Genomic DNA, 12,762 nt, shown 5'->3' on the forward strand with positions numbered 1-12,762 from the left:
CAGCGGCCATGGCTCACGGGCCCAGCCGCTCCGCGGCATGTGGGATCTTCCCGGACCGGGGCACGAACCCGTGTCCCCTGCATTAGCAGGCGGACTCTCAACCACTGTGCCACCAGGGAAGCCCAAAGGGCACTTTTTATGTTAAAGACTTGGGAAGATGTGACATCTTTTCAATATTTGAGGGATTATCATGGATAAGAAGCAGTAGACAGGTTTGGCATACAGGACAAAGATCTGTGGTTGAATTCACGGAAGGACAGTTTCAGCACTACACAAAAGAGAACTTTAGAAATGTCATCTGATAGAATTGGCCTCTTGTGAGGTAATGGCTCTGCCCATTATTAGAAATCTCTAGTCATCTCATTCCCTGCAATCGGAAAGTGGCCTTCAAGAAGAGAGTCCTCAGAGCAGACTCAGGTTCAAGGAGCTGAAATGACTATCTCAAGGTTGGATGACTGATAGCTATGTGCAGCTAGTACAGAATTTGGGGCTCTCAGCTCTTGGCGTTTGTTGGGAGTAGGCAAGGAGCAGTGGATGTAGAGCTTGCTCGACTCCATGCTGGACATTTTACACACCCCGTCTCGTTATAGGACACAGCAGGAGCTAAGGGACCCTCCTTCAAGAATGCTGTTGGAGAGAGTGTTACATGGTGTGTGTATGTGGGAGGGGAGATGGTGGAGACTGAAATTTCCTTAGGCATAAAGACTGCTTTCTTCACCACTGAATCCCCGAGGCTAACACAGGGCCAGGCATAGAGTGGAAAGACAATAAATATTTGTTAAATGAATGAAGCAATGTGTCTTGTTGAAGGAATGAATGATATTTGTAAACTCTAATTTTTCTTTGAGGGAAAGGTGTTATTTCAAGTTTTAGCCTAGAGAGCACAGTTTCCTAATTTTCCCCCGTGGTGTAGTATTATAATATACCCATACACATATGTATCCTTGTTTGAAATCTACACATCATGATTCAGATTATTTTTATACCAACAATAAGTCTTAAAAACATGATTCTTGCCTATGATTAACCATTGCAGTATTTCCACATAATTATTAGATGCCAGATGGTAGCAAACCTCATATTTTTTAATGTCTATGTTGGTTAAAATATTGTATTGTACTCTCAAGTGATACCACATTCATGCAATTTGAGGGGTTATTGTTTTCCCTTTTAAAGTTGACTTATATACAGTTTAGGTTAGACTTTGTACTGTGAATCTGTTAATTTATACGTTAAGTTTGAAATTTGTATTTGGTTTTCTATAACCTCGACACCAGGCTTTTAGAAATGAAATGTCTTATCGTTTCTGTGGGAGTATCATGTTTATCTTTTCATTGAGTGATGTAGATCTTTTCCAAGAGTATAACCCAGAGAAATACTTCTTAGCATTATGGTGAGCTTCCTTAGGCCCAAGTCTTAGGAGGTAAGAAAATGTTGGTCCTTTTGTAGCTAGACTAAAATCTTGGGGTGGAAATAAGGTGTGGGTGGGAGAACTGTGCCTTTCTCTGCACCTTCATTAGTACTCTTCCATGAACCTTTCAGATAGATTGACTGAGGTCTCCACCATCACTAGTAACCTTCCATACATCTTTCAAATGGACTTTCTAAAGTAAGGCAAGAACCAGTGAGCATGTCCTTGAATATTCTGGCAGCTCGGGAGCTCTGGGAACCTGGCCTTGGTTGCATAATCAGACCATGGGTCTCCAGGTCAGTTTCATCAGACAGACCCTCTGATGAATGATGGTATGAATAGACACCATCAAAATGTTGGGAAAGAGGCCTCATAGTTGAGAGAACTGTGTTCCTGGAGGTCCAGACAGGGTACCATGTTAAGTAGCCGTGCTTGGCATTACCACTTGCCCCTTACCCTGTCCTGGCCTTGCTGAAGATCCATGACTCAGGGAGAGAATGGCGCTCCTGGTCAGTAACCTGCACCTGCTGCCTCCATACCTTTCCTATCCCCCTAGGCTGTTGCACAGCAGCCCACTCCCCACCTGGTCCTCCACTTCCAGAACTGCCCTTAGACATTCATTCATTCATTAGCACATAGTTATCAAAAGCTTGCTATATATATCAGACACCGTGCTAGAGTCTGGATATACAGTGGTGACGAAAAGGAATTGGCCACTGAGTACCATATTTTGAAAAGGTTTAAAAGCCTCCAGGAGTAGGTCCCTGTCTTTAAAGTATGTGGCCTTAGAATAGGATTCTTGGGATACAAAAAGCAATGAACTGCCTCCCAACTAAGACTAGAAACTGTGTCATCACAGGGGCCCAAGTTATAGGAAAGAGAAGAGATTACCCAAACTCTTCGACCATTCAGGCTTCCATAGACAAAATCCTCTGGACTGCTTTATCTGCTTTTCTGCACAAACCCATACCCGGTGTCAGTATTTCTGCCACCAAAATATGGTGACCATGTAGAACTGCTTATTCCTGACCCTAAACACCAGTGTTTTATGAAGCTGGTTCCCTGGGAAGCCTTAGCCTCAGGCACCTTGGGGATGGGCAGTGGAAGACGTCCACCCAGATGAAAGGTCAGGCCTGTATCATGGAGGGTTGACCTCCACAGTGCCCCTGCCGTATTGAGGCTCCCAGTGAATGGCCACATGCTGCACAGCCTCCTGTTCTTGGGCTAGTTGTAAATCTGCATTTCACTGATACGTTCCACGTACTAGGCCTTTCCCAGGTTCCAACTAGATGATCCTGAGCTGATGCCGTCACTCGCACCATGATCTTGGAGACAGCAGCTGAAGCTACGTGGACTTAAACTTCTAGATCCATTTTCTCTTTTGAGAGATTCTGCGTGATGACGGGCAAGGGTTGCTCAAGTTTCAAAAGAGCAGCCCCAGGCTGACCAGCCATCCAGTTGTACAGAGGCTTCTAAGCTGTGCAGACTTCCACAGGAGATCTCTTCATGCTGCCAGCCTGGCTGCTTTGCCATGCCCCTTTTGGAGAAGGGCTATGGGATTTACTTGGTCTTCACTGTGGTCTTAACGTGGCTGAAGCCTCTTAGTTGAAGGCTCCTTAGTTCCATACTCATTTAGGTTAGCTCTGATCCCCGTTTGTGGTACAGAAGGAAACCTCAAACCCTGTAAGAGATCATATCCTGTCTCACAGAGGTACCTGGAATAGAGGCCTAACATGGGAAAATAAGCTACTAGTAAAAAAAATTGAAACAAAAATAACCAGAACCATCATCAGTGTCTGGATATCAGCTAAAGATATCCTGTTATCCTGTGGCCTCTGACTGAAACAGCAGAATCCTGAAGTGTTTTAGTATCTTGGAAGTTCTATACTGACCAGCAGGGTAGAGTCCTGTTTTCTAAGGAGTTTGACGTTCCAGATCTCCCAGGAAGTCAGAATCCTTGGTGCCCTGTTAAGAAACTGGGAGTAGTGAAGAGCCGTGGTGTTGCCCAAACGCTCCAGAAAATTCCAGAGATGTTTGCAGTCCTGGGCCTTATGAGCGATCCAAGCCTCCTGCAGTCTTGAATCACCCTGACAAAACCCAAATGATGTGGACACAAAAAGGGGTGCTTTGTTCATCACACCTGGTCTTATTGATGACTTCAGAATCTGGCCTTGCATCTGGCATGAAATGCTCTAAAAATGAGAACACATCATTACGCTTTTCAGATTTTGGCTCCATTAGACAATTTAAAACAACCACTTATTTTTTTTAATATTAAAATAGTTTTAAGTTCTCCTTGAATGTTAATGAAATATTAAAGCAGTACTAAGGAAAGCCTATTATTCTACATGTTTTAAAAATTTAAGGTGTTTATAATATAGATAAGAAAAATAAATGATTATTCATTTCCAAAACCTCTTTGTTCGGTCCTGTAACCCGCAATAAGGAGTAATGAGCACATAGCAGGTAATTTTTAGTTTATATCTCACTTCATTATCTCATTAAGCCCATGAAGCAGTTATTCTTCCTTCCCTTCAATAGATGAAGAGGTGAGGTTCAGAGAACATGCTTTTGTAAATTTATGTAGTTAACAAGTAGGATCATTAATATTTAAAGCCTGTGATTTTTCCATGAGGATGAATAGCATATTGGAATTTTATGAGTGCAATAGCAGTAATCAACATTTTAAATAGGATTTAGTCCAGTCCAGCCATTCCTAGTGAATCCTCATTACCTTACAAGTGGAAAGAAGGGTGTGTAGACGGGTGTACCAGCTAGCAATGATTAGAGTGCTTGCTTGATTGCCACCCAAGGTCAATTTTGGTGATAGTCGTTAGGTGAATTATCTTTAATAGAAGAGAGAGGATTAGCAGTTTTGATTGCCCTCTGCATTGTGACAGGTCTCTGGTAAGAATTTAATTTCCAACAAAAAAGTGTTTAAAGGAGAGAGTTTTCAGTTCAGTAGTTTCTGCCTTAAACGTTTCTATGGACCCAGTTTAAACTTTGCCAAGATCAAATCTCAATGCATGCAGGCAAAGGTAGGTTTTTACTCCTGGAAGACAACACGCAGGTGGATTGCTCTCCGGTTGGAGATATTTTTTCCTTTTTACTTTTTCTCGTTGTCACAGGATGAGACTTGCTGGTAGCAGATCTGAAGGCTTTTGGACAGTCCTGACACTCAGGCTGTGTTAGCTGATCAGGGTTTATGAAAGATTGGACAGCTGTCTTAGGATACTTTCAGGAGTTTCTTGTAAGCTGCCCCCTGCCTGCTATGGGATTCAAGGCTGAAGATGGTCTTTAAATCTTGGAGAGAAACAGATTATTATCAAGACGCAATTAAACAGAGCTGGCATCTTAGAGTAGAGGCTGTGGCCATAGGATAACCTGGCCCTTGACATCAGCACTTAATTGGGCCCCTTCCAGCCAGGTTGAGTTATGTCTTCCATTGATCCAGTCACTGGACATCACCTAATGACATGGTCTGTCTGGATCAGTTGGTAGGGTATCTTGTCCCTGCAAATGGGATGCTTTTACACACTTCACTAATGCTTTGTAATAATCTAGCACAACCCTCTACAGTATGAATGTCTGATGGTGGGTAGTTCCTGGGGTAGTAACCAGAAGTCATATGGGCCTGCCGCTAATATTTCAAGTGGGAAGAGTCACAGTATTCTCTACGTTGTATGGATGTATGTTCTATGGATCTCATGTTTATAAGCGTTGAATGTTTGGCCTCTGTGGTCTGGTTTCTGCACAAATGGCCATTTTTCTCTTTCAGAATTCCATCAGTAAAAGATGCCAACAATAATTAATTTTTCATAGTTGCTCAATTAGAACTTCCCTATTTGTTAGGCTCATAATGTAAGAAAGGCTGTCAGGACAAAGCAGCAAATCCTTTTCCCTTTGGAGACCTTTGTAAAAATCAGAGTGTTTTGCGTTTTGTTTTGTTTTGTTTTCGTACAGGTAAAGTGTTGTTCCTATGACGATGTTCTAGGTTGCATGTGCCTTTTCAGGATGGGTAGAAGCATGCCCACCAGCAAGTACTGACATGACTACTCAAAATGACTACTGAAAAAAATTTTAACCTGGGCGTTAACACAATATGATCAAGATACGTACTTTATGGGGTAGATTGTAAAGAAAGTTTTTTCAAGTCTTTTAGATTCATCAGTACCTTTACTGCCCACATCATCCAGAATTAGTAGAGGTGATGAAATGTACCAATTATGTGTGCAAAGACATATGTACAAGGATATTTATTGCACACTGTAATAGGGAAAGATTGAAAACAATCCAAATGCGCAAGTTAGAGACTGGTTGAAATGAATGATGAAATATATCACACGGTAGAATGTTATGCAACCATGAAAAAGAATGAATCAGCTCTCTATGTGACAATACACACCAAACTCCAAGTTTTATTCAGTGGGAAAAGCCAGATGTGAAACAGCATGCATGTATAAAATGTCACTCTGTGTGTGTGCATACAAGCATGCATTTAAACCTCAAAAGACCACATATTTGTTGTAAATGCAAAGAATGTCTCTGGAGGGGTAACGGAAGCTTACAGATACTTGCCTTCAGCAAGGAAACTTGGTAGCTGGGGACAGGCTCGAAAAGGGAGAGGTACTTTTCCTTCTAAATATATTTTGAATTTTTTTTTTTTTTTTTTTTTTGCGGTACGCGGGCCTCTCACTGCTGTGGCCTCTCCCGTTGCGGAGCACAGGCTCCGGACGCGCAGGCTCAGCGGCCACGGCTCACGGGCCTAGCCGCTCCGTGGCATGTGGGATCTTCCCGGACCAGGGCACGAACCTGTGTCCCCTGCATCGGCAGGTGGACTCTCAATCACTGCGCCACCAGGGAAGCCCTGAAATATTTTTTGTATCACAAATTACTTATTCAGAACAATTTTAGATGCTACATGGGAGCCCTTTCTGACAGCTTCCTAGCAGATGCATTTGACAAGAATGATGGATCTAGTAGGAAGCCCATGTTGGACACTGCTGCAGTGTCAAGGAAACCATGATAAGGGTACATATCAGACCACCTGTAATAGGAGGGAAGGGAGGGATGGATGAGAGTTGTTTGGGGAAAGTCAGGAGAACTATGGCCAAAGGGAAGGGAGAAGGGAGAGGAGGAATCTAACGTAGGGTTGTTGAATTTGGGGGGGTTGGTACGTAAATGATGCCTTTAAGTAAGGGTAGAAAACAAGAATACAGGCAGGTCTGTGAGGCGTGAAAAGAAGACATTGTGAATCAGACACTGAGAATTTAAAATGATGGTAAGATATCCTGGTGATGTCTAGGAGGTGATTGATGGAGATGCTTTAAAGACTATTAAAACGATTTAAAGTACTTTTTTAAGTATCGTTTTCCTGGCTGTTTTTACATTTCTAGCGTATTCAAACATCTTCCCTATTCCTTAAGTATGATTATGGTGTAATGGAAATTTTAGATTTTAGACATGTTTTAGTGTTGTGGTGACCAGTACAAACAAGATGATTATTCTGTTTTGACAATTCCCATTGCATATGTGTTCTGTACAGAGCAATGTGTGGTTACAAACCAAAGGAGCGGTGCCAAGGGAATGGGGCCAATGCGTCATTCCAGCTACTGGTCCAGCCGAAAAATATTAGATGAGCGGTAAAACTTTTACTGTGTCCATTAACACACAGCCACTGCTATTTTACGGGGGAAGTGTGTGTTACAGCCTCCGTAAAGAATTTCTGAAATCACTGTGCTCCTTGTTATTAAAATTAATACTGAACAAACAGAAAAACCTTTCAGTTTCCCATGGACTGTGTAATTCTTCAAATACAGTGCTACATATGATTATCTAATCTTGTCAAAATTTTGTTCTCCAAAGGTGTCTGGTTTGCAGAAACCTGTCAATATTAGTAAATTAAATTTATTATTATTATTATTATTATTATTATTATTTTACAAGTACCTTTTCTTGTTCATCTTTAAAGAATGTACAAGTATATATAGGATTGAGATATAACTGTAATATCCCTGACTATCTTTTAAGGGGAGAAAAATTGAGTAGCTTGTACAGCCTGTTCTGTCTGTCCTTTTAGGATAATGCCAGTAGATTCTTTGCTATTCTTTCATTCTCTAGTAGATGGCTAGGAAAGCAGACACAATTTAGTTTCAAATTCTACGCGTGCTTTGTGACCTTGGACAAGTTACAAACCTCTCTGAGCCTTAGGTTCCTCAAGTGTAAAATGGATGCTGCTTTTTGAGTTGTGTGGTTGAAATTTGATATGGTACGATATGATATATGATGTGATATGGTATGCTATGATATATGAAATGATATATGAAATGATATATGATATGATATATTTTAGCACACACAGGTCCTGGCCTGTTATAATTACTCCATAAATAGTATTTTGGGCTTTAAACTGATTTTCATTCTAAATGTGAAAACTGGAGTCATCTAAACTGCTCCCTCATTATCTCTCTTCAGAGCCAGTCACCAAGGCCCGTTAATGCTGCCTCTGAAAAAGCTATTAAACCCTTAATCATCTCTGCTGTTGGCTCCAGTCTTCATAGACGGCTTCTCTCCACAGCAGCCCCATCGCCACCCTGAACTCTGGTCCTGTCTTGCCTTTCCCACAGTTTCGTAAGAGTCTTCTCCCCTGTCTCTTGACTACCCAGCTGACCCACTCCATTGCTGGCAGAGTTATCTTTCTAAAATAAAGGATTTTGTGTCTCTTTCCTGCTTACAGTCCTTTCGAAGTGCTCTGTCACTTTGAAGATCAAATCCAGACTCCTGAGTGTGATTAAAAGGTTTTTCGTAACTACCTCTCTGGTTTCTCTTCGTTCTTCATCCTGTGATTGTCATATCACACTACTTAAAATACCAGTCCTTACCTTGACCTTTCTTCATCTGTGTGTTTGTGTGTCCCTTCATTTGCAATATCCCTTCCTCCTTTCCCCTTCTCTGGCTTCCTCCCCACCCCCTCCGAAATCTTACTTGACATTCATCCTTAAATGCTTGAGTATCATCTCCCACAAAGCTTTCCCTGATCCTTCAGTTTTGGTTAGCTGCCCTTTCACTGTATTCTAGTTGCACCCTGGGTGCTGAGAGCATAGATAAGGGTCCAGATCTTGAAGGATCTTTTAAGTCAGGCCAAGTGGTTTGGAAGATGACAGGAACCGACTATATTGAAATTACGTATCTGTGTTCCCCATTGTACCATGAGCTCCTTGAGTGAAAGGACAGAGTATCTCCAGGGCTGCAATATTGCTCGGCATATAATAAGCACTCTTTACATTTTCTAGTGACTGAATGAGTAGTTGGATGGATGGATTCAAATAGAGAGTGTAAGTTTTTAAACTATCACCATAGGTAACCTTCAGCACTTTTGTCATAATGTTGTAGCTCATCTAACCCATTATCTTTGCCCATTGCTTAAGACATTAATATGCTCTGTGCTACACTTGTGTTTGACTTGTATTTATTATTATTTATTTATTTATGTTTTGTGGTGTGTGTGTGTGTTTGACTTTTGGAATACAGTTGTGCAACAGACATGAAGTGGATGGAGTCCGAAAATAATCAGATGTTATTATCTAAGTGGAGAAAAGTGCAGTCAAGGAGAGAATAGCACCTTGTGGTAGAGAGTGAAAGTGGAGACCTTAGATAAGGTTATCAGGTTATTAGTCAGCTCTGATTTTCGAACACTTGGGTGTTGGACTCATGGGGAGCTTGCAAACTTGCAAACACTAAGCAAAGTACATAGAATTACACAGCTGATTTGTGTGGCCTGGCTTTCAGTTCTGAATTCTTTTAATTCCCTTTGGTAGTTGTGAAATAGGCTTGCTTTATATTGGCAGTGTAAATATTACTTGATTTTGGTCTCCTGTTAGAATGCTGATCAGTAATTTTTAGATCTTTTTTTAAACCAATTTTGGTGAGCTGAGTGTATTTTTAGTGATATTTTAGTTATAAATACTATTATATAGTTAAATGAAGTTGTAGCTTAATTATTTACAGGAAATATTATTTTGTTATTGCTAATCTGAAACTTGCTTTATCCTAACCCTTTTGTTTTCAATCGACATAATTGTTTTGATGACACTTGGTTTCTTAGAGTTGGATAGGTCAAATTACAGCACAAGAGATTTCACTTTCAGTAGGGTTGTATGGTGCACATAAAGGCAGCTGAGAAACAAGCTCTACTTGTCTGGTTTAACAAGGAAAGAGGTTATGATGTGAAGCCGGAAGTTCTGACTGTAAACTCTGGCTCTCCTATTTAACGAGTTTGTGATTTTAAACAAGTTAAATTTCTTTTTATCTATCACGTAGGCCAGCTGTATATATGGATGATTCACTGAGATAATGTATGTGACCATATTGACAGCAAGGCACTCTGAAAATGTAGGATGCTGCAGGAGTAATAGTTCTGTTTATTTATCAGCATGAGAGCCTCCTATTTTTAAGGAACTTAATTATTAATTCCTTTGAAGAAAAGTTGTTTGCACCCGTGGATATTAATTAAAATTCTGACTATAATAAGAAAATATAGTAGAGGTGTCATTGATTTACCAGTTCATTATTGCAGTATCAAAAGTTATAACTATGGGGCTTCCCTGGTGGCGCAGTGGTTAAGAGTCCGCCTGCCGATGCAGGGGACATGGGTTCGTGCCCCGGTCTGGGAGGATCCCGCATGCCGCGGAGCGGCTGGGCCCGTGAGCCATGGCTGCTGAGCCTGCGCGTCCGGAGCCTGCGCTCCACAACGGGAGAGGCCACAACAGTGAGAGGCCCGCATACCGCAAAAAAAAAAAAAAAGTTATAACTATGTATTATATTTACTTTGTGGGTGTGGTAAGCTGAATAATGAACCCTAAAGGTGTTTACATCCTAATTCCTGTAACCTGTGAACACCCCTTTATATGGCAAAAGGGCCTCTGTGGTTGTGATTATGTTACGGATCTTGAGATGAGATTATCCTGGATTACTGGAGTGGGCCCAGTGTAATCACAGGGGTCCTTATCAGAGGGAGACAAGAGGAATCAGAGTCATAGAAGATGAGACTGTGGAAGCAGAAGGTTGGAATGAATCAAGGAAGGCACCGCAAGCCAAGGAATGCAGGCAGCCTCTAGAAACTGAAAAAACAAGGACATAGATTCTCCCCTACCATCTCCAGAAGGGATGCAGCCCTTTGACACCTTTGATTTTAAACTTCTGACTACTACAACTGTATAAGAATACTTTGTTATGGCAACAATAGGAAACTAATACAATAGGGATTGACTAACATTAATAATTATAGTTCATTTGAATTCTAAGAGACTTTTAGTACTGACTTGGATCCAAACTTTCTTTATTAGTCTTCGAAGAAACAGTGGTTTGTCATTGTACAAGTAATTGATCTATGTAAATGATACAGTAGCATACTCCAGCAGGTAACACTTATAGCCTTTCCTGGTAGACTCCCTGAAGCCTTCGCCTTGTCTCTTTTTCCAGGGAGAGCAGGGAGAGAAGACCACAACCTCATAGGGACTGTCGTCTCTACCCTGTAAGATTTCACTATGTCCTTCTACCTTTGGCTCTCTAGTGAACCAGATGCTTCTGGGAAGTGACGGTTAGGGCCATTAGTATGAAACAAAGCCTTAAAGACAAGATATTCCCATAAAGATATTAAATAGGCTGCTTTCTTTTACAGTTTTTGTAAGGGTTCTAAGACTATATAATTATATAATGTTGAGTTCAGTTGCTCATTTGAAAAATATTTGGGTTCTGCCACCTTACGCGTCTCTGTTTTATTGTGTTAACATTTCATTAAATGCTTTTCAATGAAATTTTGATTTTAGAGTATTTTATATCTTTAAATTCAAGTAAAGGGTAACTTTGCTTTTTAGAAAGTGAGATCCTGTGGAAATTCTGAGAATACTGGTACTGATAGCATTGACATCTGTGGTTCCTTTTCTCATGGAAACAGGTACCAGAATTTATGTTTTATTTATATTTGAGGAAAATCAAATTAGCACAGAAAATGACGTTGTTATGAAGCCATGATTCCTTAGTCAAGTTTTATGATCTACAGAACTAATCTTAAGCAGAGTCACTGAAACTCCAGAATTATATGGAAGTAAAATTTGCACAGCTCTCTGCAGCTTATTTCCACCCCATCTCAGTCAGTAATCAGAAGTCTTACTTCACTAGCTTCTGTGGACATTTTAGGTCACTTGAGAAAGGGAACCACGTGACGCACCTAATTTGAGTTTGCTATGGGAGAAAGAGGTAGGAGGTCAGAGGCTTGGGTCCTGGTGGGTATGGCCTGCAAGCTGAGACTTAAGACACCCACGTCCCTCATCTTCTTATTTCCTTAAAGGGTTTTGCTTGGGGTTCCCAAACATTTGGTGCTTGTTTTTTTTTAATTGTGAAAAATTTCAAATATACACAGACTCAGGATAACTGTGATGAACCCTCACATGACCACTGCCCAGCTCTTACTATTATCTAGATGTTGCCACACTTGCTTCATCTATTCTCTCTTCCCTATTTTATCTGAAGTGTTTTAGAGCAGATCTTTCACATCATTGTATTGGCCCCTCATTCTTCAGTAGGCATCCATCAAAATATGGTTGCCAGTTTTAGCTCTACCTCTTTTCCATCTTTCTTCTCAAAGCCTAGGTATGGAGAAGCTGTGAGAGAGATTTACTGAGTTGACCATAGTTACTCAATTTAGTATTTTACAGTGAAGGAATAATCTTTTTTTTTTTTTAATTTGCTGTAACACTTTTTAAACTCCTCATGTAGGAAGTGGATTAAGTAATTGTGGGCAACTCATTGAGCTTCTAGATTTTTTTTTCTCTTCAATATGTTGTAACAAAATTAACACCACACTTAATTTACAGAGATGATTGAAGAATCAATGAGTTACTGCCTTTTTGCCATAAGTCTGTAGTCAAGTGTTCTTGTAGATAAGAAGATACGTATTCCTAGCAAAGATGTTCTGCTCTCATCTAGGAGTCTTTCCCTTTCTATAATTAGTAGATTTTTCAGGATAAATGTTTTCTGTACTTACAAACAAATTTCCGTTGGAATTTATTTTTTCAATACTTGCATTTTTTCGTAGAATCTTGCCCCAAGGGAGTAACGTTTCATATCTATGCTACAGAATTCTCAAATATTTATATCAATGTATAAGTAATTATTGTTGTAGTTTGATTTTTGAAATTAATATCATATCCAGATGATATATACCTTCTTCTTAGATAGGATAATAAGCAGCTTTGAGACAGGTTTCCTCAAGTCCATGACTAATGCCTCCCCCTTTATTATGAGAGCCTATGGGGACGTTTGATATGTCCTACTCTACATTCCAGGAATGC

General features: G+C 40.4%; 1 protein-coding gene across 3 annotated transcripts in view; it reads left to right on the forward strand.

Moving 5' to 3' along the window:
- The window catches only part of DGKH (diacylglycerol kinase eta), a 169,066-nt gene that overhangs the window by 79,465 nt on the left and 76,839 nt on the right, over positions 1-12,762 (forward strand). The window contains exon 1 of one of the 3 annotated variants that reach the window (XM_007468615.1): positions 338-446. The exons of the other annotated variants lie outside the window; for them this stretch is intronic. The gene's annotated coding sequence lies outside the window, so the exon portion shown is untranslated. Of the gene's footprint in view, positions 1-337; positions 447-12,762 lie in introns of those variants that run through there. 3 annotated transcript variants of the gene reach the window in all.

The sequence above is a fragment of the Lipotes vexillifer genome, unplaced genomic scaffold (assembly GCF_000442215.2).
Source record: "Lipotes vexillifer unplaced genomic scaffold, Lipotes_vexillifer_v1.1 scaffold479, whole genome shotgun sequence".
In the NCBI taxonomy this organism is placed as follows: Eukaryota; Metazoa; Chordata; class Mammalia; order Artiodactyla; family Lipotidae; genus Lipotes; species Lipotes vexillifer.